Source organism: Protopterus annectens, chromosome 1.part0 (genome assembly GCF_019279795.1).
Source record: "Protopterus annectens isolate FY-2018-M chromosome 1.part0, PAN1.0, whole genome shotgun sequence".
Lineage (NCBI taxonomy): Eukaryota > Metazoa > Chordata > Ceratodontiformes > Protopteridae > Protopterus > Protopterus annectens.
In genome coordinates this window covers 986,242,707-986,267,067 of record NC_056725.1, presented here as the reverse complement: position 1 = coordinate 986,267,067, position 24,361 = coordinate 986,242,707, and positions in this window count along the sequence as shown.

The following is a 24,361-nucleotide window of genomic DNA, read 5'->3' as shown; positions in this document are numbered from 1 at the left end:
ATGCGTTGCCTCTTTGCCAAGGTCAGGGCATATTGGGTATGCCTATGTCTGCCTATGGGGACAGGCTCAGTTTTTTTTCCTCCAAGTCCCCCTGTGACTGTGGCTGTGGTACCTTGGCACTGGTGGGGGCTGTGTTACCTTCCCTGTGCTGATCCTACCACAGCTGCTTCTGCAAGATTCCTATTGTGTAGCATGGTATATACTGTGAACATCTGTGCATATGTAGCTGGAGAGTACTGCAGGACTCCACCAGCTACATCAAGGCAGCAGAACTGTGACTTGAGTTGCCCAAACACATGCTCTATGATGTTCCTAATTTGTGCGTGTGCCTCAATATGGCATTCTTCAGTAGGTGTGTTTCCATTTCTGATTGGTGTCATCATCCATGATTCCAGTGTGTTGCCAGCATCCCTCAGTAGATGGCTGTATGGGATGTCCCCCCCTGGCAAATGTCTGGTACAGCTGTGATGCGTGCCAGATATGGGAGTCATGATAACTCCCCGGGCCACCCGCACACACACTCATGATAATGCCATGGGCATTGCACATGACCTGGCAGTTGATGGAGTGATACTCCTTGTGGCTGACATAGACTCTACCCTCCTCACCAGGTTGTGCTTTGATGTGTACCTGAATGCAGTCTATGGCACCCAGTATGAGTGCAGTGTATAGCACCCAGTACCTCAGGGTAGTGTGCTACACAGTAGAAGAGATGCATACTGCTGGCCCTCTCCTCGTGGATGCAGGGTAAATAAATTTGTTCACTGGCATTGGTTTATATGGCAGGCAGGAACTGGTGCAGTACCCTGGATGCAGATGCCTGTCAGACCCCCTATCATGTCCCCAGCTGGTCTTTCAAAAGTTCCTATAGCTAGTATTCTAAGGGCTACACATACCACTGCTTCCACTGGGATGGGTTCCCTTCTGTTGCCTCTGGGTCTGAGTTAAGGGTGGCAGAGCTTGGTGAGGTCTTGTAGTATTTCCCTGTCCACCCTGTAGCAGTCTCCAATCTCCAGCTCATGTAGCTGCTGGAAGGTTACCCTGAGCCTGAACACTCTTTTCCTTCTCAGTCTAGGCTAATTGTCAGCATCAGCATCAGTACTGACCTCAGCCTCTAACACATACAAATGTATCAGAGCAGCAGCAGCCCCTAGCATTCTGTCAGTTAAGATTCCCAAGTGTATACTCCAATGGTGTACAGTATGTGGGAAAAACTAGAGTGAAGGGTGTGTGCATACTCTATAGTGGTGTGCTGCAGATGCAGCCTGTGTGATTGACTAACTATGATGCATACCACCTGCCAGGTATGTCATTGTGGGGTTTGAATAGCCCAGTGTCAGTCAAACAGGTCTTATCAGTAATTTATATATGACTGATTTTCCCAGGCTATTTCCTTTTTTTAAAAAAAATGCTTTCTCTGCTAAGCATTGTGAGGCAGTGTGCAAACCGTGGCACTGTTGTAAATATTGCTCAGCAGTCTAGACACATTCCCATGCATGAATAAGCTCAGCATAGCTTAAACCAGCTAAAACATATGCCCCACAGCTAAACAAAACTTAACAACACTAGACACACACCCCTGCTAGCCATTGAGTTCCAATCTGCTTAAACTTATAGTGGCACACCCTCTTTTTATGCCAGCTACCTGTTCTGCTGACACCAACACAGTTCTGCACAGGTTTTTATCTGTGGACACAATGGCCCATTTTTGCTATTTAGTAACCCCAGCACATTTGCATACAGATCTTTGCACATACCCTGGATACTTCCCTATTCCAGTGCCTGCCTCCTTAGCAACCATTGAAACCTGCCATTGTACATACTGCATGCAGAGCACTATAATGCATTATTCTCATGTATCTATTATTTCTAGTTTTTCAACATTTTCACTTTTTTTTTTTTTTTGCATAATGGCAAGTTTGCGCGCTGCTGCATGCCATGCAAATGTAATATGGCTATTAAAAGAAATATTATTTTATATTATTTTGCATTAGTTTTTAGCCTCACATGGTATTTTTCCCCATATCTCTGCCTACCATGACATTTCTGACGTTCAAATTGAGCTTTTACAGCCTTGTTCAATTTTTACATTTCTGTACATGAATATTTTCCATGTACACTTCTGACACCAATACAACTTCTGCATGAATACCTATCTGCTTAGTGGATCACAACACATCCTCATTTGCATGCATTTTACCTGCTTATGAGGTGATTTGCATGCCATGGACACTTCTGTGTCCGCACGCTGGTGCATGCCCCTCTGCTCTGTTTACTGGATCACACGGTTGACGGTTTCCGTGTTGGATCCATGCCACTCTGCCTACATGAAAAAATCACTCTATGTAGGCTTTATTGAATTCCCCCTTAAGTCTTCCTTAGGAGAAGATGGGCTATGTTAGTATTAATTATAAAATATTAGAAGAATGGCAAGTGCACTTATTAACCAAAGTATTAAATGATTGGATATTTCAGGGAGTGTCACTTGATCTGAAAGCATCTTGTTATGTGTAGTCACTAATTTTAATATGGAAAGGGAAAGAAATAGAGAATATTGATAACTGGAGTGCAGTTTCATTGCTTAATTTTGAGTATAAAGTATGCGCATATGTGATTTAACAAGGAATGGAACCGTTACTGATGCTCCACTTACCTGCAGAGATACAGGGAATAATTAGTAATCTGAGAACATCAGGAATATTGTGGATAATAAAAGAGTAAATGGGAGAATATATTGCAATGAAAAGTGTGGGCTACTATGTAGATTAACTATAGAAAAGGTATAAGACTCTCTTTCACATGCACAATTAATATATATCTTACCAGCTTTAGTTCTTACTACAAAGCTGGTGAGTTGGATTAAAGATGCTTTAGAAAATTACAATGCATACCATATATTAATGTTATTTTAGGGAGATCAATACAAATACTGAGATATATTCAGCAAGAGAGATCATTATAATTGGCAGATGATTACAGTGGTGCATCTAGTTAACTTGCATTAGTTTAAAATACACAAGTTTTAAACCATTACTGATATATGAAGATGATATATTATAGACGGATATGACTGATCATTTTCAATCTTTGTTAGACATAATGAATTAAATATTGCAATTCTTTAAATTGCATTTTAATTACAAAAATAATATTGGATACAGCTTTCACTTAGATATAGAGAAGATATATTTTTCCAAATATACATTTTGTATATTAGGAATACAAATTTGAATCACTTGACAGTGGTTATGAGTAATGGACAGACATTTAAAATGTTATGTTGAATAAAGTTCAGAAATGGAAAATATTTTATATGAGTCATGAGAAAAATGTACAGTTATTGAAAAAACTTATGAAACTGAGGTTCAGTTACTTCAAGGAAAAAACTGGAAAGTAGACTTCTAAGAATTTTCTTTTCTGGTATACAGGGAACAGAATAAACCCATTAAAAAGCTGAATTTTTATAAAGGCCTAAATAGGGAGGAGGATTAGATATGATATATCAGATGCTATTATGTGACATTTTTGCAGACATTATTAATGGTTATGACAACTACATTGTTAAGCTTTATTTGACTACTTACTATAGGCTATTGTTAGAAAGATGGAAACAAAACAATCAAATCTTTGTTGGTCTATAGAAGTGGAAATGTGATTCTTTCTTTAAAAATGAAACAGTAGAATTTATCTGCAACGATGCTGAGAGGTCAAGTTAAAATAAGTATGCAGTATTAATGAGGAAGGAGGGGAGGGACAATTGGAAACAGGAAGACTAAGAACAAAATGATGAACAATCAGTTGAGGGAAGGTTAGGAGATGAAAAAAATATATATAGTGGAGGTAAGAAACACACAAAGAAGGGGAAATACTGTTATTACAATATTGCCATTAAACGTACATATTATAATATACAGAGTTTGCTTGTGATTAAATGGTGTAAGAAACTAAATGGTGTAACTTAAGGAAGGGAATAGGAAAACAACAGTGCAGCATGATAAAAGAGTAAATATATATATTTATATATATATATATATATATATATATATATATATATATATATATATATATATATATATATAATATATATATATATATGTATATATATATATATATATATATATATATATATATATATATATATATAGACAAATTTCAACAGAATCAGGGACAAGTCAAGAAAAATCAGGGACAATCAGGGACACTTTTAAAATATTAGTGCTGTTAACTTGAAACATTGATAGAATCAGAGCATATGAATTAATACACATTTTCTGATGTAAAAGAAGTCTATAACTCTTAATTATTGTCATTATTCATTAAGTGTAATTCACCACCTTTCCTCCAAAAGTCACTAGTTTTAAGAGGGATTAAGAGAGACAGAGCTAAAATTTGAGTCAAAATCAGAGACGTCCCTGAAAATCAGGGACAGTTGAGAGGTATGATATATATATATATATATATATATATATATATATATATATATATATATACACACACAGGTTTGAAAACATGGAAAATTGGGGATTGACATGCAGAAGAGGAATTTTTAAAAGCTTTTAGATTTGATATATTCTTTTGGACACAGGGTGTGTGGAGAAGAAGAAAAAATAGAAAGAGTGGAGGCAATATGAGAAAGAAAGGAAAACTGGCCCCGGGATTCATGAACCTTGCGCCAGGCGCACGCATGGCGTAGGCGCCACAACGCCAGACATGGCCGCCGAGTGATTCAGGTAAAATCCAAACCCATGTGCATCAGCGGCGTACGCTGGAGTTGCGCCGCCACCGGCGTAGGTATGTTAAATACCCCATGTGCGGTGTTGCACCATGCAAATGAAGGCAAGTAGCGATTCACGAAGTGGCGCAGGCGTAGCATAACAGCACGGCAATGTAAACCAAAAAAAACGGTTTACATATATCCAAACATGACATAGGAGTAACGGAAGGCTGCCGACGTCATGTGTCATAGTGGTGCAACATGGCAATGTGGAAAGAAACCGAGAATGTCAAAGGGAAACCTGCAGAAAATGTAAATAACGACATAAATGTCATGTACGCAAAAACCACAGCAGAACCCCAGGACATGTCCGCGGAAGGTGAGGAACAATGAAGTAATATGACAATGCCATAAAAGAGCAGTATAAGACACATCAGCATCACAGCCACAATACACCATAGTATGAATGGAAAGCCACAACCACAGCCCAAGGGTTGCCAAGGAGTGGCGTCGGTGTCTGGCGCCGTAACCATGTATTAGTAGTCAATGCCATGCAAATGAGGCAGATAATACTGAATCGCAAAACCCCGCCGGCGTAAGGCTGCACCAAACGGCGCAGCGGTAAAACACCGAGGAGTGGCCTAGAGGGAACACCTGTCAATCGCAGAGGGGTGTGCCGCTGTAGGAGGAAGCATATTGGAGCCCAGCAAACCTGGGCTGTACAATGCACATCACAGCTTCAGGACCGGCGTGTGAGGAAATAGATGCGCTGAGAGTATACAATGCGTGCACAGATGCATGTGCACGAGGATGACTACGTTCCCCAAACCAGTCATGTGACGGCCGTCCCGTCAACAACCATGGATACAGGAAGGTGATGCTGAGAATATGAGGAAATGCGGAAGCAGTGTAATTGGAGTCGAAATGAGCAATTAACACCAATCAACCGACGGAGGGCAATCGGCGGCAGCTGACAACTCTGCATGGAGAAATCTGCAAAACGGGAAAGGGGAGGAATATGAATGCAAAGAAAGTAGTGGATGTTGCAGAAATGCAAAGAGCGAAGAACCGATACAGCACAGCCAAGGAGAGAGTTAGCATAACGGCGGCGGCAGACAAAATGCATGACATGTCATGTGCCTGCAGGATGCACTCCCGTAAATAGTAGGTGCAACGTGCAGAAACAGTAAAGTAAGGTGTAAAGCTAAACCAATGCAGGCAAGTGTAATGTAACACCAAAGGCAACAGCGTTGCAGTCGAACCCAGCACGGAGGCTCGGCCAGAACAGGAACACAACCTTGCTGTAGTATAACTTTTGTGTCACGGCTCCCCACCACAAAAGCTCCGATGACAAGAATGTAATAATTGAAATTGAAATTTTATTCCGTATGGACTTCCACTCTTTAAACGTATAACAAATACTTGATACAGTCTCAATCTCACAAGATACGATAACAATTACAACAGAGGGTTAAGTGCTTTCATCTGTAGCTCACAGACTTCCTCAGAACCATTTTTTCACTTCCGATACTCTTTTAAATACGCCCCTTTGGCGCCAAAATTGTTTTAGTTTATTGATACATTTAAAAACTTTAAAAACTTTATTTTGTGTGTACGTAAATAGATAACATAAATAATTAATGATGGTAATAGTAAAATACATGGATAGCTATTGTTGTTACTGTGTAATTTCTTATTACTATATGCTTGTACATTATAACTTGGTTGACAATGTGCCGCTGATCAAATAAATAAATAATTAAATAATGTTACATATGCACTAGCGTTGGTGAGTGTATTGGCTCATTGTAAATGGCTTCCTAAACGCTAATGCTAATTGATCAATGAAACTACTGAATGTAAAGTGCTAGGTGCAACAGTCTATATACATATTCTGTGTTATGAAGAGGTCAATAGTGTGTGGCACTAATTATATATAATCAATATGAATATGTGCTGATGGAATCACTATCAAAAATCTGATGTAATAATTTAATATGATGGACAATTTTGAATATTTTAGTATCTAAATCAATTCTGATTCTAACTATCTAAAAACATATGTAAGAATATATGTCCACATTAAATGAGCACATATAATAAATAATAAATAATATTACTTTGATAATTAATATATGTATATATATTAATAAAAAATGATATAAATATTAAATGTAGTTGATATGTATATGTATCGGTCATAAATTATAATATATCACTAATAAATACTTTAAAAAATACAGTTGTATTATTGCGGTTTGTAAATTAACATTTATTAAATACTTATTTAATGTTGTAATTATGTATTGTCAATACTAATTAAAAATATATAAATAAAATTTAGTATACCTACTGACCCTACTAACCATAAATACGGTATAATATGAAATATTACTTGTTAATGCCCTAATATTAAAAATGGTTTTATACAGATCCCCCATATAGACCGATTATATCGTGTTCAAAATCAAAGACATATAACATGGGTGTTATGGTGGATCATTTGACAAAACATGTATACAACAACGTACCACATTTGGTAAAAGACTCCTGGCATTTTTTTAAGAAAAATAAGTAAGGATGTATGGAGAAATGATATCACTTTCATCACAGTGGATGTAAAGGATTTATTTTCATGTATACCGAAAGAAACAGGTTTAGACTACTTTTGTAACAGCCTAAGGAAGTTTTCAGTACTTACATGGGATATAATTCAATTGTTAATGAGTATGATGGAACTTATCCTAGATCATAACTATATAGAACATCAAGGAGAAAAATTCAGACAAACCTCCGGTGTAGCGATGGGTGCATCTTGTGCACCCATATATTCCAACTTAGTCATGTTGGAATGGGAGGATCAGTTTATTTTCCATAGTGAATATTACAAACATATGCTACTATATACACGATTTTTGGATGACATATTCATCATTTGGAAAGGAGATACTAAAGACATACCCACCTTTATTGAGTATATTAACAAAACAACAGAATTTTTGAAATTCACCTACACAGTAGAGAAAGGAGGTATTGCCTATTTAGATACATATATCAGTATTAATGATGATGGATTCACTTCTAGACTATATAGAAAACCGACATTTTCCAATTACTACATCCAGTTTGGAAGTTGTCATCCTCCACACACTTTTAAGAACATAGTGAAGGGTCAATGTGTGAGAGCAGCAAGGATGTCATCGACAAGAAAAATAATGGAAAATGAGTTGGCACTGATATACAAATTATTTAAAGAAAGAAACTATCCTACAAATATGCTCATTGATGTAGTGGAATTTGTTAAATCCCAATGGGGAGTCAAATATTACCCATTGTTAGGGAAAAGTGACACAAACACAGTGAATAACAATAGAAAAATGATAAATAGACGGGTATGTGTCACTATGTTTAATCCACAGGCGAATATAGTAAAGGAAATTTTACAAAGACATTGGACTATTTTCACAAACAGTGAAGAAGTAAAAGACATTATAGGCACTTCTCCCAACATAGTACTAAAGACAGGACATAATATAAAAAAGTTATTAGAAAGAGGAGCAAACATATATAATTTAAATCAAAAGAAGAAGAGTGGTACACAAAGATGTGGGGCATGCAAACAGTGCCAATACATTAATGTTGAACATAGTCTTAAAATTGACAACATACTGAAAAGTAAATGTAAATCAAAACCAGGTAATTGTAACACCCAATGAGTGATATACTTAGCTTTATGTGTAAAATGTACCGCGTACTATGTAGGAAAAACTGAGAGAAAATTAAGAACTAGGATATATGAGCATTATTATAAGATCAAAAAGGGTGATACAAAAAATGCTTTGAGTAAACATGTCCTAGATAAAGGCAATGACCATACGTTTAAGTTCTTTATTATAGACCAGGTGGAAAGAACAAATGATAGTGGCAATTGGAAGGCCAAACTAGGATGTTTAGAAAGTAGGTGGCAAATATGTCTTGATGCAACCACCTACCCTGGCCTTAATGAATATATTAGTATAAAACCATTTTTAATATTAGGGCATTAACAAGTAATATTTCATATTATACCGTATTTATGGTTAGTAGGGTCAGTAGGTATACTAAATTTTATTTATATATTTTTAATTAGTATTGACAATACATAATTACAACATTAAATAAGTATTTAATAAATGTTAATTTACAAACCGCAATAATACAACTGTATTTTTTAAAGTATTTATTAGTGATATATTATAATTTATGACCGATACATATACATATCAACTACATTTAATATTTATATCATTTTTTATTAATATTTATACATATATTAATTATCAAAGTAATATTATTTATTATTTATTATATGTGCTCATTTAATGTGGACATATATTCTTGCATATGTTTTTAGATAGCTAGAATCAGAATTGATTTAGATACTAAAATATTCAAAATTGTCCATCATATTAAATTATTACATCAGATTTTTGATAGTGATTCCATCAGCACTTATTCATATTGATTATATATAATTAGTGCCACACACTATTGACCTCTTCATAACACAGAATATGTATATAGACTGTTGCACCTAGCACTTTACATTCAGTAGTTTCATTGATCAATTAGCATTAGCGTTTAGGAAGCCATTTACAATGAGCCAATACACTCACCAACGCTAGTGCATATGTAACATTATTTAATTATTTATTTATTTGATCAGCGGCACATTGTCAACCAAGTTATAATGTACAAGCATATAGTAATAAGAAATTACACAGTAACAACAATAGCTATCCATGTATTTTACTATTACCATCATTAATTATTTATGTTATCTATTTACGTACACACAAAATAAAGTTTTTAAAGTTTTTAAATGTATCAATAAACTAAAACAATTTTGGCACCAAAGGGGCGTATTTAAAAGAGTATCGGAAGTGAAAAAATGGTTCTGAGGAAGTCTGTGAGCTACAGATGAAAGCGCTTAACCCTCTGTTGTAATTGTGATCGTATCTTGTGACATTGAGACTGTATCAAGTATTTGTTATACGTTTAAAGAGTGGAAGTCCATACGGAATAAAATTTCAATTTCAATTATTACATTCTTGTCATCGGAGCTTTTGTGGTGGGGAGCCGTGACACAAAAGTTATACTACAGCAAGGTTGTGTTCCTGTTCTGGCCGAGCCTCCGTGCTGGGTTCGACATTCATATTACAGTTGGTTTGTGCTTTTATATTTTACTAACAGCGTTGCAGTGCTAACGGTAAAACACGGTAGATAACCCACAGATACGGCAGCAGAGACACACCCAATGACATCACCGGGTGTACAGCACAACACTATAAAGTGGGAATGCACACAACACACAGTGCGAATTCCCAAACGCTGCGCCTTACGGTGTAAACACACGGGGGACTTTTAAAATGTATATGTTGGGTGCTGCCATGGCCGTGATGCATCAGCATGTGTTAGAGACAGACGGAGTTGCGGAGGAAGGTGCCGACAACTACCGGAGGCCTCAGAGGAGAAGGAGAGTGTTCAGACCAAGGGTGACCTACCAGGGGCTGCAAGACCTGGAGATAGTAGAGCGTTACAGGGTGGACAGGGACACGTTACAGCAAATAGTGGAGCTGTGCCGGCCAAGCCTGAGAACAAGAGACAACAGAGGGGACCCCATCCCAGTGGACACAAAGGTATGTGTAAGCTTGCGAATACTGGCAACAGGTACCTTTCAAAGGCCAACCGGGGATATAATGGGCATCTCACAGGCATCAGCATCCAGGGTACTACACCAGTTTCTGGATGCCATGTTACGACATGCCCATGAGTATATATACTTCCCCAGATCTCAGGAGGAATTGGCTAGCAATATGCGCCACTTCCACCGTGTGGCACAATATCCGGAGGTACTGGGTGTGATAGACTGTACGCACATAGAAATCAAGTCACCACCCGGTGAGCAGGGTAGACGCTACATAAACCGCAAGGGATTCCCCTCCATCAATTGCCAGGTCGTGTGCAATGCGCAGGGCATTATCATGGATGTGTGTGCTGGCAGCCCCGGAAGCTACCACGACTCCCATATCTGGCATGCCTCACAGCTGTATCAGGTATTCGCCAGGGGGGACATCACACAAGGTCACCTTGTGGGGGATGCTGGCTACGCATTGGAGCCGTGGATGATCACACCCATCAGAAATGCACACACACACATGCAAGAACACCATAATGAGGCACACGCACAAACCAGAATAATCATAGAGCGTGTGTTTGGGATGTTGAAATCACGGTTCCGGTGCTTGGATACATCTGGTGGAGCCTTGCAGTACTCTCCAGGCACATGTGCCCACATATTCATAGTATGTGCTATGCTACATAATATGATCCTGCGGAAACAGCTGCCGCAGGGACATAATGGTGTAGGGCCACCAAGCCCGCCACAACTGCCAAGGCAAGCACAGGCACAGGGCGTTCAGCGCCATGAACACACTGTGCCAGCCCCAGTAGGCAGACGGAGGCGTACCCAATATGCCTATGCCTTGGCAAAGAGGGAACGTATAGCACATACTCTGACAGCGTAGGCCCCATGGACTGACACCTCCCTACCTGCACACACAGTGAAATGGACGGCACACAAACATGTCCGCCCGTAATGTGTACTGTATGGGCGGTCCCATGTGTGACTCCAACATAGGTAGCACCCAAACACTGCACAACCAACAGCCAGCGGAGCATGGAACGCCAACACCTCAACCGCACACAGGTCCGACAGCAGACGGCGTAGCCATATGCTGCCACGTTCGGCGCAAGGTGTCTACATATGTACATATGTGCATACACAAATATGGATATAGATATCATTACACACGTAGAAATATATGTACACATACACAGATATAAAGTACAACAAGTTAAACAGGGAATCACAGGGATGCAAGGTTACAGATGCAGTAAGATGCGAACCCTCAACATAGTAAACATACTGAACGAAAACCCGACTATCCGGGAGGGTGGACAGAGCAGGGAACGCCACCCATGGAAAGGTCAACCCACCTAAATGCATATTCGCCATTCGGGATGATCGCCAGGCCACGATACAGTAACAGGACATGTGCGTGTAATATTCTTAGGATATGAGGGCGGAGGTAGACACTGCCGCCGGCGATGTGGTCAACGTAGGTACTGTGTGCAACCGTCCCTGCGAAAGCGGCAGTATGTCTATGTGTGAGGTGAGGGTGTCGTGTGTTCTGCTGTGCCAGTGTAATGTGTGTGACACTATAAAATGTGTATGTAGGTGGCATGTGACAGGCGGAGTGGAATAACATGTGTAGGCATACAGTATAGGAACCACAGGCGTATGTATAGCAGTACCCACAAAGTAGTACTGAGAGCTCCTCACTGGCTAGGCGCGTGGCGACGTAAAACGATGCAAATCGAAAATGTCCCAGAATGTACCACAGGAGTATAGCCAACATGACATGCAAAGGACGCATGTACAAACCATCTCTGGATGTATGGCGCCTACATGTTAATTCCAATACGATATATCGGCAACGTTACGCAGCAATAGTTATGTGCCACGGAAATACGCATGTGCTACCCCGGCACCGATCGTGGACACGTATCGTCCCGTAAACACCGCTGTGTGTTCTACGAGTGTTAAACAAGCAATCGCCACCCGAATAGGTGGCAACCGGTAGCATACAGGCCGTCCCAACTACAGGACCACAATGACCGTAAATATCCGTGACAAAATGCCAAGGGATAGTCGGCACCTACGAACAGCTGCAGATATACTACCAATGTGACGGAGGAATACATGCAGGAAGCACACAAGCAAGCGGTACCGACAGCAGACGACATCAACAAAACCTACACTCCTAGAACAACAGACAGGTAACTTGTAACTCCCTAGGCAGGGATGGAGCACACACAGAAGCATACCGTGTATGTACAAATGCAAGGCCCACAACCCGTACCCGTCACCCACAGCCGCCGATATACCCCATCGCACATATCAAAGGGATACAATCTGAAATAGCAGCAAAAACATACAGGCAGTTAATGACAGCGGCATACCCGCAACATCCCGCGTGGGAACCACTATCAGCAGCGGATGCATAACTGCATCCGTTGTGTACAGGAATACAAGAGCTATGTTACACATCAGAATGCAAAACGCCATCGGTAGACGCCGGCAGGACACGGACACCCACATGTGGAACATAATACCATACCCAACACACACAATCCAAGGCTAACACCACAGCCAAATGTACCTGACGCGACACATAGCGGTTGCAGTCACACATAATATAACACAATACATACCATCCCCACGAAGGTAGTGCAGATAACCAATGCCCAGATGATGAATGAACCATGGCCTAGTTCCGACGAGTACCGTACGAATGGAGGAGATGCACAGGTGATATGCGCATAAGTGCACACCGAGGAACAGCTATTGGTGTGAAGAACCCACATGCCGCAGGTGACGACGGATATAAGGAAGACTCCCAGGATAGTCAAACTGTATGTTCATACCGAACAAAGACGTTATTCCTACAAGAGCCGATCACTTGTCAGTAGCAAGACACAAACGGAATACAGAAAGCAATACAGGAAAGGTATGTAGAACCCACGAGATGTACTGGTGTGTAACGCATGATATGTATGACGAATCAGCACTGTATGTGAACGGTGTTTGTCAGTAAAGATACCTGTCCATAAAGGAGAGAGTGGTGAAAGGTGATTATGTAGTGTTAACCTGCTGAGTATACCAACCACTGTGGACACCGTGTGCACAGCAGTGGGACATCATGTACACAGCTGGGATAGCCAAGGGGTGCCATCGTGATTTAAAACACAGAACAATGCCACCACCCACGCTGATGCTGGCAGTGGATGTCCAACAATGAAGTGCCACAGCAGGGGATAGGACATGTATGTATAGTGTCACAGCACACATGTGTATGGGCAGATATTGTTGATGTCATACGTAATGTGTGCACAACGTGCACGTATGCCTCGCAGTAGGGGTGACCATGTCAAGTATGTATAATGTAAAGCTATCATGATGGATACGTTCAGACATTATACACAGTATCACAGGCAAAGCATGCATGATGGATGTATGGCCTAGTGTTATGTACATTAACAAGATATATATGGCCTGCAGATATGGGACAGAGCAGTAGCAGAATAGCCACCCAAAATGGAAGGAACATCAAGTAACCATGTCCAAGCTATCTGTAGCAGGTGCAATGTGTGCAACAATGATGTCTGGCAGGTCCATGTGTAAACACATGTGCAATGTACACAGTCGTGCCACCCCCCCATGGTACTGTCCACTGGACAGCAAAGGTGGATGTCAACTGCATGTCTACACAGTACTGCTGTTGTGGTGGTCCCATGTGTATGTGTCACCCTATCAGCAAGGGAGCTATCACATGACCAGTGTCACAGTGTGTCCCTGTGGGATGTGCACAGGACCTATGTTCTACAGCATGGTGTGTGTCTAGTCTGTGTAGGTAAACAGAAGGCCAGGCTAAGCAATGTGGCTTGTGTGCACATATGCATGACTGCTTCATTCACTCTGCTCACTGCAAACGCCATGTAGGAGTACTACATGCATCAGTAATGCGGAAGATATGGCCCATGGCAGAGTACATGACACCACTGTGTAAGTGGTATGCAGATGAGTACAGATGTGTTCCCCATCTGTCATCTGCATATGTAAACTGTCTGAGCCTGGTATACATCGCGGCATGACTATACTGTGACATGGAAAGTTGTAGCCATTGTGGAAGGCACACCACGAATGTGTTATAGTAACCCTGCCTGTGTGTAGATGTGTGTATGGCACAAGTACAAAGGCTACCAATGTCCCAGCAACACACATAGTCCAGATATGTGTGGCCCTGCAGATGTGTACCCACGCCACAGTGGAATATGGCAACCACAGCACCATGTGGGGCATGTGTGTACAGCAACCATGTACAATGTGATATGCATGTATAGGGACAGTATCCACGTGATACCCAGTGGATGACTGTCGCTATGCAAAGGTGATGTGTATGCACCATCCGTGATGTATCTGACACAATGACATATACACGATATATCTGCCACACCGACACCTGCATGGATGTTAGCAGTATGAGCTGCTGGAGCTAGAATGCTGCCAGGTATGTAGATGTGGGACATGTAGACATGGACATCACTCCGTGACAGCATGTTGTGTATGTAAGCAAATAGTGAACATGAGGGGACACATGACTGAGGACTGTGTAATGCCACATGTACTTTACATGTCGTAGGTAGCATGATATGCTTGCACCACTGTGTGACCTGTCCAGGAGTCACATAGCCTAACATCCTGAGACACAGGGTATGATGTGATGGTGGATGTGTACATTGCCAATACCAGAATGTGGAATGGTGCTGAAGGGCAATGTGGGGATAATGTCTGATCTGTTACCCTCTGTACTACACCAACCACCCATGCAATGGTATGACAGGTGGCCATCATGTGGATGTGGTGTGCTGTGGCACACAGACGCCCAACAAGGGTGCCAGTAAAGGCATGGAAGTCGTCAATGAGTGTGTGAAGCATGTATGTGAGGATGTGCCCCAGTGCCATACCGAATGGTGCAGTCATGTCTGTATGAATGCAGTCCCACACGTGCAATGCACTACCACCCATGTGTAGTGTGATAGATGCGGTGGTGTGGTGGTCAAGGTACACAACGTCCATGAATGGGCTAGCAGTTAATTCAGTGGGCTGCTGCAGAGACACATAACAACCAGTTTGGCGGGATATAACAGCTATGGAGATTGGAGGTGACATTGGGACAGTGTCCGAGGACATAATGTGTGCATGGCAGTACCATGTATGTGTCCACAGGGACAATGCGATGTCCATGTATGGACTGGAACCCTGTAGTGAGTGAGAGTGTATATTATTGGTAGGTAACCCATTGGCTGGCATGTTGCCAACAACATATCTGTCGGCAATGCCTGGGTGACTGTCGTATGCTACATTGAATGTGGATGTAGCCAAACAACACAGACATACCACCACACTGCGTGAGGGCCCACACTGCAAAGTATGGTGGTCATGTGTAGGTAGCTAGCTGTGGAGTATGTGATGGACCACGAGGACACACCATGACTGTCAAGTGATGCACCACACACATTTGAACATACCCACCGTGCAACAGCCTGCACATGTGCCCATACAGCACATGTGCATGGAACATGCATACCACCGTGGCATCTGTGAAAAGGCCAGTACCACCATGTCTCTGTGTGGAATAGCATGGTCCCTACCAGTGCGTACATGTAGCGGAAGTGCATTGTGATATGTGTCAGCATAGTCATGTATACTGTCCGTCTGCTGGGGTGCCATGCCATTAACTACCCCGTCAGCAGATGTTGGTAGTACCGGCTGTTGAGCACATGTACAATGTATGCTGCAATGGGTGTGTGTCCAGGGTGTGGCTAGCAGGGCCAAAGCATATCTGTCCATCAACCAGAGGGGGGATGTCTGTAGGTATAGCACACAGACACATGGAGGTATGGTGCATGCCAAGGGTAGAGTAGGTATGGTATGTCTTGTTTAATGTGTCACCCAGCTATGTGTAGTGCATGGCCAAGCATGTGTGGGTACATGGGAGTCCATACTAGGGAAGTGCGTGTTGCTGTCAGCACATGGCAGTAGCAACTGTCCGAGGTGCAATGTACAGTATGATAACACAGCCAGCATGTAACCTGTGGTGTGCAGTGTATTCACCGTCATGTGTCACAATGTGTCTAGCGGTCACAAACATGGGTATCCAAACATGGAGTACCTATGATGCATTTGTCTTAGAAAAACATACAGTATGTGTGTACATCACTGTGTGATGTGGGATCCACTCACCTGTGTGTGTTGCAGTCCAGGTATGTGCCTGGGAGGTATGATCTGTGTACAATCTGGACCGGCAGGTGTGCTCTGTAGAGCATGGAGGCAGGTCCCAGGCACCGCAGATTAATATCAGGCATGCCTTACTGTGTGTGCAGTGCATGTGTACAGCACAGTGGGGGGTGCAAGCATTGTCACACATCACTGCATGCCATGCCTGCCTGTGACAGCCCTGCTGGCAACAGACATGTTGCACTGCTGCAGAGGCAGCATAGCATGTGAAGATGGACATGTGGGCCCCACACCCTAGGCAGATGTCCGCAGGTCATGTGTGCCACAGTACTGTGGTTGACCATGACTGTCATACTGGATCAATACCACATGCCTGCATAAGTACAGTATGATCATAGTCAACAGTCGCAGTGACAGAGTAGGCAAATGTACAGTATCCCTGTGTGCAGACCACTGCCTACTGTACACTCGGCTAGACACACACCCACAGGGTGAATACACCATTGAGCCATCAGATGTCCCATTCCACGTAGCCTGTACAATGTCATCACAGGGTGGTTACAATAGCATGTGGTAAGACAGACATGTTGTACCAGGTGATGTGTCATGTGTGCATATGTTGACTTGCACAGCCGTTCACATGTCTGCCACATACCGGTGCATGATGCATACTGTTACATGATGTGTGGAACTGCACTGTGACACACAACAGGGACATCTGACACAGGTGTGTTGTGAATGGTGTAACCCATGTTCACGCAGGATACACACTGCCGCTGTTGGCAGCCATGCTGGTGGCTACCAGTGGTGCATGCAGTGGTCATACAGACATACTGCATACAGTGTCCATGCAGGGATGTCCATCCTTGTGGATGATGTGTTGCTATGTGAAGGTAGGTGTGTGTTGTGAATGTTACACATCCAGATGACACCATCTGGTGCAGTCATGGTCGTCGACAGCATCACACACATCCACAGCAGTCAGAACCCTGTCCTGAGAATGTGTGTCAGTCACCCTCGTACTGTGTGACATATGTGCACATGGCAGAACACCTCCCACTGTCATCTAGGATGGCTATGTGATGGCTGGAATGTGCCGTGATAATGTACAATGCTGGTAGTCCAATGAAGTACGTGGAATCAGACACAGTACGCCATGGCTGCCATGTAAACCATGCACAACAATGACTGTCTGACAGACACAAACAATGCGTTGACATGTTGAACATGTGCACATGAGAACTCCCAATGAGGTATGTTGCACATATCGATGTACAACTGTCATCTATGGCCATAGCATGGGTGCAGACGCACATACCCCACAGGCAGTACCACGTGATGCAGGTAGGGGGGCATTGCAGGTGCACATGTGACAGTTGCTGTACCGCCACATGTCCTGCATAGCCGTCATGTAGGGGTAGTAGTGGCATGTGACTGATGGACATGCCTGTACATTTGACCATGTCCCACAGGAGATGTGTTATGTGTGTACAACATGTGATGTGCCAACATCAAGCTGGGCAGTGTATGGCCGCCAGTGTACCTGTATGACTTGTTCTGCGATGGGTGCAAAGGCACATAGTACTGCATTGCACACCCACAAGCCCCACACAGGTGCATAGCCTGAACATACAATACAAAGAGGGTGTGGGATGATAGCAACCCACAAGAGGAGATGGGTATGGGTGGCAACCCACTACCACATCCGTGGGTATGGTGTGCATGTGTATGACACATTAGCACCTGAGAAGCTAGCAGTACAGCAGTACAGGGTTGCATGCATATATGTTCAACAATAGCCCTGTGTGTCCCACCACTGGCCCGTGGATAGACAGACACCAACACAATGTGCAGATATGATATGTGCACAGCACATAAACGATGCCTACTGTAGAACAGGCAGACTGTGTAGACATGTGCACAGTACTTCTGCACCAGCCACACTCAAACACGTTATGTGCCGAACCACACCAATAGTCCAGGCCATGCCAAAGCTGGACGTGCATGCATCTGTGTATGTACGCCTGTGAATGTCTCCGGCGTAGTGGTATAGCTGTGTCACTGTTCTTCACAACATAATGAATGGGTTGTATGTGTGATGGGTGTGTCATATGTGTATGGTCAGATCGACGATACCATCAGTGCCCCTGCTATGTGAACATCCCTGTCCCCATACATGGATACCTATGCTGTGCCCAACATCACGTTTCCAGAGGGAGGGATGGCGGTGTGTAGTGCACCAGCAGACATGGGGGTGGCAGCAGGCACTGGATGTAGACATCTGTGGTACCCACGTCAGTCCAGGTAACCATCCATGTGCACGGGATAGCAGTGTGTGGCCACATACAGCACTGTGTAGATCAATATCGCAGCACATAGCACCTGTCAGGGTTACAGTGTATGCATGGGTGTGTGATACCTGCATGCACCAGACACACCCCCACCAAGCAGCGTGCAGCCTACCTTGCATAAGGCCAGTGTCCACACCATGGTGATAGACATGTGTAATGTCCAAATACACATAGCAATGACATATGGAATGGACAGCCACCCTGCCAATATCATTACCCCCCAGGTGGATCACATCCCAGTGCCATGTATGTGGCATACCTGCCATACCATGCAGCCCTGCCCAGCAAGGCTGCATGTGCTATCACAGTCCTACATGGTGCGATGGCCAAAAGGCACTGTCACTATCAACCATACACAGCAGTAATGTTACGGTGATGCACCCTGTGGTGTTACAGGTGCTGTGTGCTGCTGTGGACAATGTGCGTGTGTACATGCTATGCATGACCTTCCCTGCTAATGTGGCATGGTTACACATTGTCCCATGTGTATCACATGTGCAACACAGGTGAGCCGTGAAAAGTTGGCCAACACCCATACAGTGCTGTGTGGATGTACATGGCACAACACATGCATGTGCAGGTGTCCATGTGTATGTGTACAGTGCCACTGCTGATGTTCATAATGGCCACGTACGTGATGTCTATTGACATATAGACAGCATCCAGGTGAACGGTAGAACTGTTGTCACAAGGGGACCCGTGCCAACTGATATGGACACAGGTGTAGACAGGTACACATGTCCACAGCAGACTAACATCAACATGGTGCGTGTACAGTGTGATGAGGTGACACACAGATATGAAATGACACCCACTGCTCAATGGTGTGACGGCAACACATTGGCTGTATCACTGCCATGATGCCTTGCAGAGATTACTGTGCAGATGTTGTACATGTCATAGCAATGTATTCCCAGCAGTATGCCAGAACAGCAGTGTAAATGTGACCTGCCACCATCGTTATGTCTTACAGATAATGCCACGTTCCCGGCTGCCTGCCTTTAGCCGACAAGAAGACGAGGTGATCATACCATTGCTACATGATAATTATGACATCTTATTTAGCCATGTGCCACTGCAGGCACAACAACGGGAGGAGATGTGGCAGGATATGTGCAGGAGGGTGAACAGCCTGGGCGGCCACAACCGCACATATCAACAGATCCGCAGGCACTGCACAGACCTAATCTGGCATGCGAGACAGCGTGCCGCTGCAATTGCCAGACAACAAGGTGGGACAGGTGGTGGGCCACCAACCCAGCCCCCACTCACAGCCACGGAGGAGCTCCTGGCCGGTCTGGGGACACCCATGGAACAACACGCTGAAACCCTTGCGTCCATCGTGGAGGTGGGTGTCTCCCAAACAATGAGCTCGGAGCTGCCTGGTAAGTCAGTGTTGCATGTTTGTACGACAAGCGACGTAGGAGTGGGTGTCATAGTACAATACATAATATAGCAACACATGCCAGGTATATGGCCACACAGGATGCATACTACAGTATGCTATGTTGTGTATGCACACATGTGCAGAGCACATGCGAACACGCAGGTGCATGATGTGACATGCAGAATGCTTACTGTGGCGATAGTAATGGATAATGTGCATACCTTTGTGTCATCCCTATACAGGAATGCGTCTGGCGTGTCGCAAAGACAAGGGTCTGTCACAGGTAAGTCTGTTGCTAGTAAAAGGCATGGTACGGTGTATTGATATTCCCCATGTGTCCAGGTATGACATGCACACCTGGGTGTGCCCCAGTCACAGTATACAGGTTGCACCATCCGACACACACACCACCCATGTACAGTAGATCCAACCATTAGTATAGAGTGGCATGACACCACATAACCCATTGGTGTGTTATGTGCAGTCAGCTATGCATACAATGGTGAAGGTGTTCCACAATGGCTGCATGTGTAGTATGCATTGCTATGCCTCTGCAGTATGAACACAGTACCACATAGTGAGCTGTGATCTGGCCAGAGCACAGGTGTTACCACTGTGACCTATGCCCCTGCATTGGGTGCACATGATGTGACATGGCACATGACATGTCCCATGCACGTGGATGTCTGTCTGCAACATTGTCACACCATGACATGACCTATGCATGACATAGCAGACATCCACAATGTCTGCATAGCCGTAGGGAATGTGACACCTCAGACTAGTACAGTTGTATGTCACATGTGCCACTACAGGGCCGTGTGCACGAGGTCCATCACACACAATTGTCGATGACCCAGACAAACAAGGCCACGGGTGATACCTACAGGCATGTTGCCACACAGTACATCCGCAGTGGGTAGTCACCGTTGCACCCTGTCCACACATAGTGGGCTCATCACTGTAGTGGACCCCCTGGACATCCGATGTGGTACACCAGTGAAATGGAATGACTGTCCCCAGCCAATAGAGGTGCCACCAATGTCCACCATATACGTGCTGCTGAGCAGCTGAACTGGTTTTCAGACATGGCAATGTAATGCGTCCAGGTCACGCATCGCACAGAAACATACCGGTGTCCTGCTACCGTGCAGTGGCACAGTGCCCGTACTCCACACTGCACAGCTATGTACACAGCTCACACCAACCACACATGCACAGACATCCTTGTTACAGATGCATTGTATTTGTAGACTGTACACATAACACTGCACTGTGACATCCGTTGTGATGTGGTGCATGTGGTGGAACACCATTGACACATGTCCACATGATACCGCACATGTTTGCGGTGTACATGACATAGTGATGGCAGCCATGTGTACAGTTAACTCGCCCGTGGCCACACGGTGTATCACGGTGATGCATGCAAACTACCATGAATGTGTGTACTGCATGCCTACTAACAGACACCTGCCTGTTGTAGTGTGCACTCCAGGGCAGTATGCATACTGCCACTATTAATGTCTGGGCTGCATTCACTGGGCTGTGGTGTGGGAATGCTGCATGCCACATGCAATATCACATGCATGATGTGTCTGCATGTGTGTGTGTCCACGTGTGTGTGTCAGCGTGTGTGTGTCTGCATGTGTGTGTGTGTGTGTGTGTGTGTGGCTGTGTGTGTGTCAGCATGTCTGTAATGTAACTTACGGTATGTCTCTGTATTGACAGGTGCTGTAGGTGCATTCCCCTCCTGCGGTCCATCTGATGCTAGTGTCCCCACAGATACTAGTGGTGATGACCATGTGCATGAGGCACAGGCAGGGTCGTCACAGGCAGACACTGTGCCATTGGAGAACATCACACATACGTCCCTTTCATCCCCGCACGGTTCAGATGCCGACACATACCGCAACACCATTGCCCATAGATGACAGACAGTCAGCGTCTGTTGGCACCGAGCAGGAATGTGTGGTGGCTGCAGAAGGTGCGGGTACACACGACATTGCCAGTGTAATGACTGGTGGAGTGCCACACAGGCATGTGGCAGGTGCTGCTTGTAGGAGGAGCACTGCTAGACATACACCTGCCGTACAGGGTGCAGCAGCTGGTATAACCAGACGCATGTTCCAGACTGTGATGGCGGTGCAGGCACGTGCCGAATGGCAGAACCAGGAAGGGCAGAGGCTGCAGAGGTCCGCAATCCGTTCCTTAAATGAGAACATCCAGTCATTGGCGAATGCCCAACAGCATCTTGCCGATGTTCTGGATAGGAGATTGGGTGAGATGGCTTTGATCCTCGACCGAGGCATGGCCATCCGTGAGCATGAGCTGTCCGTGCAGGAACACCTGGTAGGGGTGAGGCCTAGGGCATGTGGCCATGGGCTAGTAACACCACCAAGTACAGGTCAACGTGTGCATGCCACCACCCATGCTCACCCACACAGTGCTGGTAGCAGCAGCAGTGCAGCTGCTACTACACCGACCACACCAGGACACAGCAGGCCACGTGGACGTGGCCCTGGATGGCCCCTGTGTGGACACGTTTCCAGCGGACATGTGTCATCGGAGAGTGGCCACTCTATACCTCCACCCGGTAGTGCCCGTGCGACCCCAGGCAGGCATGGGTCACGTCGCCGCAGGCCGACACAGTGAGCCGTACCACCTGCACTGTACAGTCTGGGGCTGCCAAGTATACCCCGTGTAGGCATCACAGATGACTGAACTGTGTACACACATACCCACACACAGCAAACACAACTGTAGGGCCCCACCACATCCACATGCATTCTGCACAGTCATGCCCAGTAAATGCACAGGCCCTTACGCACACACATGATGTCATCCATTGGTACAGCCTATGCCTGTGGCACACATATCACCCTGTGCATATGATGAAGTCTCTGCCACATAATCGTGAGCTACACCATTGGTGCACGGTTATGCAAACATATTCTGATGCACAGGGTGGACAACATAGTGAGAGGTGTATGTGATACCTGTGTCTCCATAGTATGTGATGTGTATGTTGTGGTGGCTGTGTATGGCAGGTGACAGGTGCGTGTGTGATGTGGTTTGTGCACTGACATCATGCAGCAGATATACCATGTAGTGCAGGTGCAGCATTCATTGTTCTGTGTACACAGTATGCGTGTTGGTTACATGTGTAGCACCATATTGGTTCAGTTAACCCGTATGCCACTTATGGTGTACTTGCATGTGCCCACTGGGAGCACTGTTATCAGTTCCCCACGTGTAGTCGTGGGGTACCCACAGGCACATCTGGCAATAGCAGCATAGCACAGGTACCCGCAACCGGCATGGACCCCTACATAGGTACATAGGCACACATGTACATACCAGGCTATGTGCCCTACGGAATGTGTAAACCTAGCAAGACTGTGTGTGGCTGCTAACACCCCTTAGGATGAGGGTACCACATCCATCAGTCTCCTGTCCCCTGTCCAGCACTGACAGAGAGATGATGCCTGGTGCATACTCATGATCACACATCCACACGTCATGATTACTCCTGCACAAAGGCAGTCAGGGCCTCTGCTTCACATGGGCTGGCAATCCTCTCCATGTTGTAGGGGGTCTCTGGGCATTGACCCTGTTCCCCCAGCACGTCCTAGTCATCTTTGTGGTGAGGTGTGTGTAAGTTGCTTATGTGGCCATGTTTGCCCGGAGCCTAGGAGGTGGAACTTGTCCATGTCACCCAGGTTGGACATGGCTGTGTATGTCAGGCACAGATCACCACAGAGCAAACGTGCTGGGAAGGTATACAGCCGGAGTCCCCTTGGTCGGGCAGTGTGAGACACATGTCCCAGCACCTTTATCCCCGCCTCATGGAATGTTTGTGGTCCTTCCGAGTGCTGCAGGTGTCAGGTTAGGTACAGCCCATATGTGCCATTGTACGCAATCATTGCTGTGGTGTGTGATGTGTACAGGGGTACAATGAACACCCGTGATGTGGATGTGATTCCTTCCAGACCAGGTGGCCACAG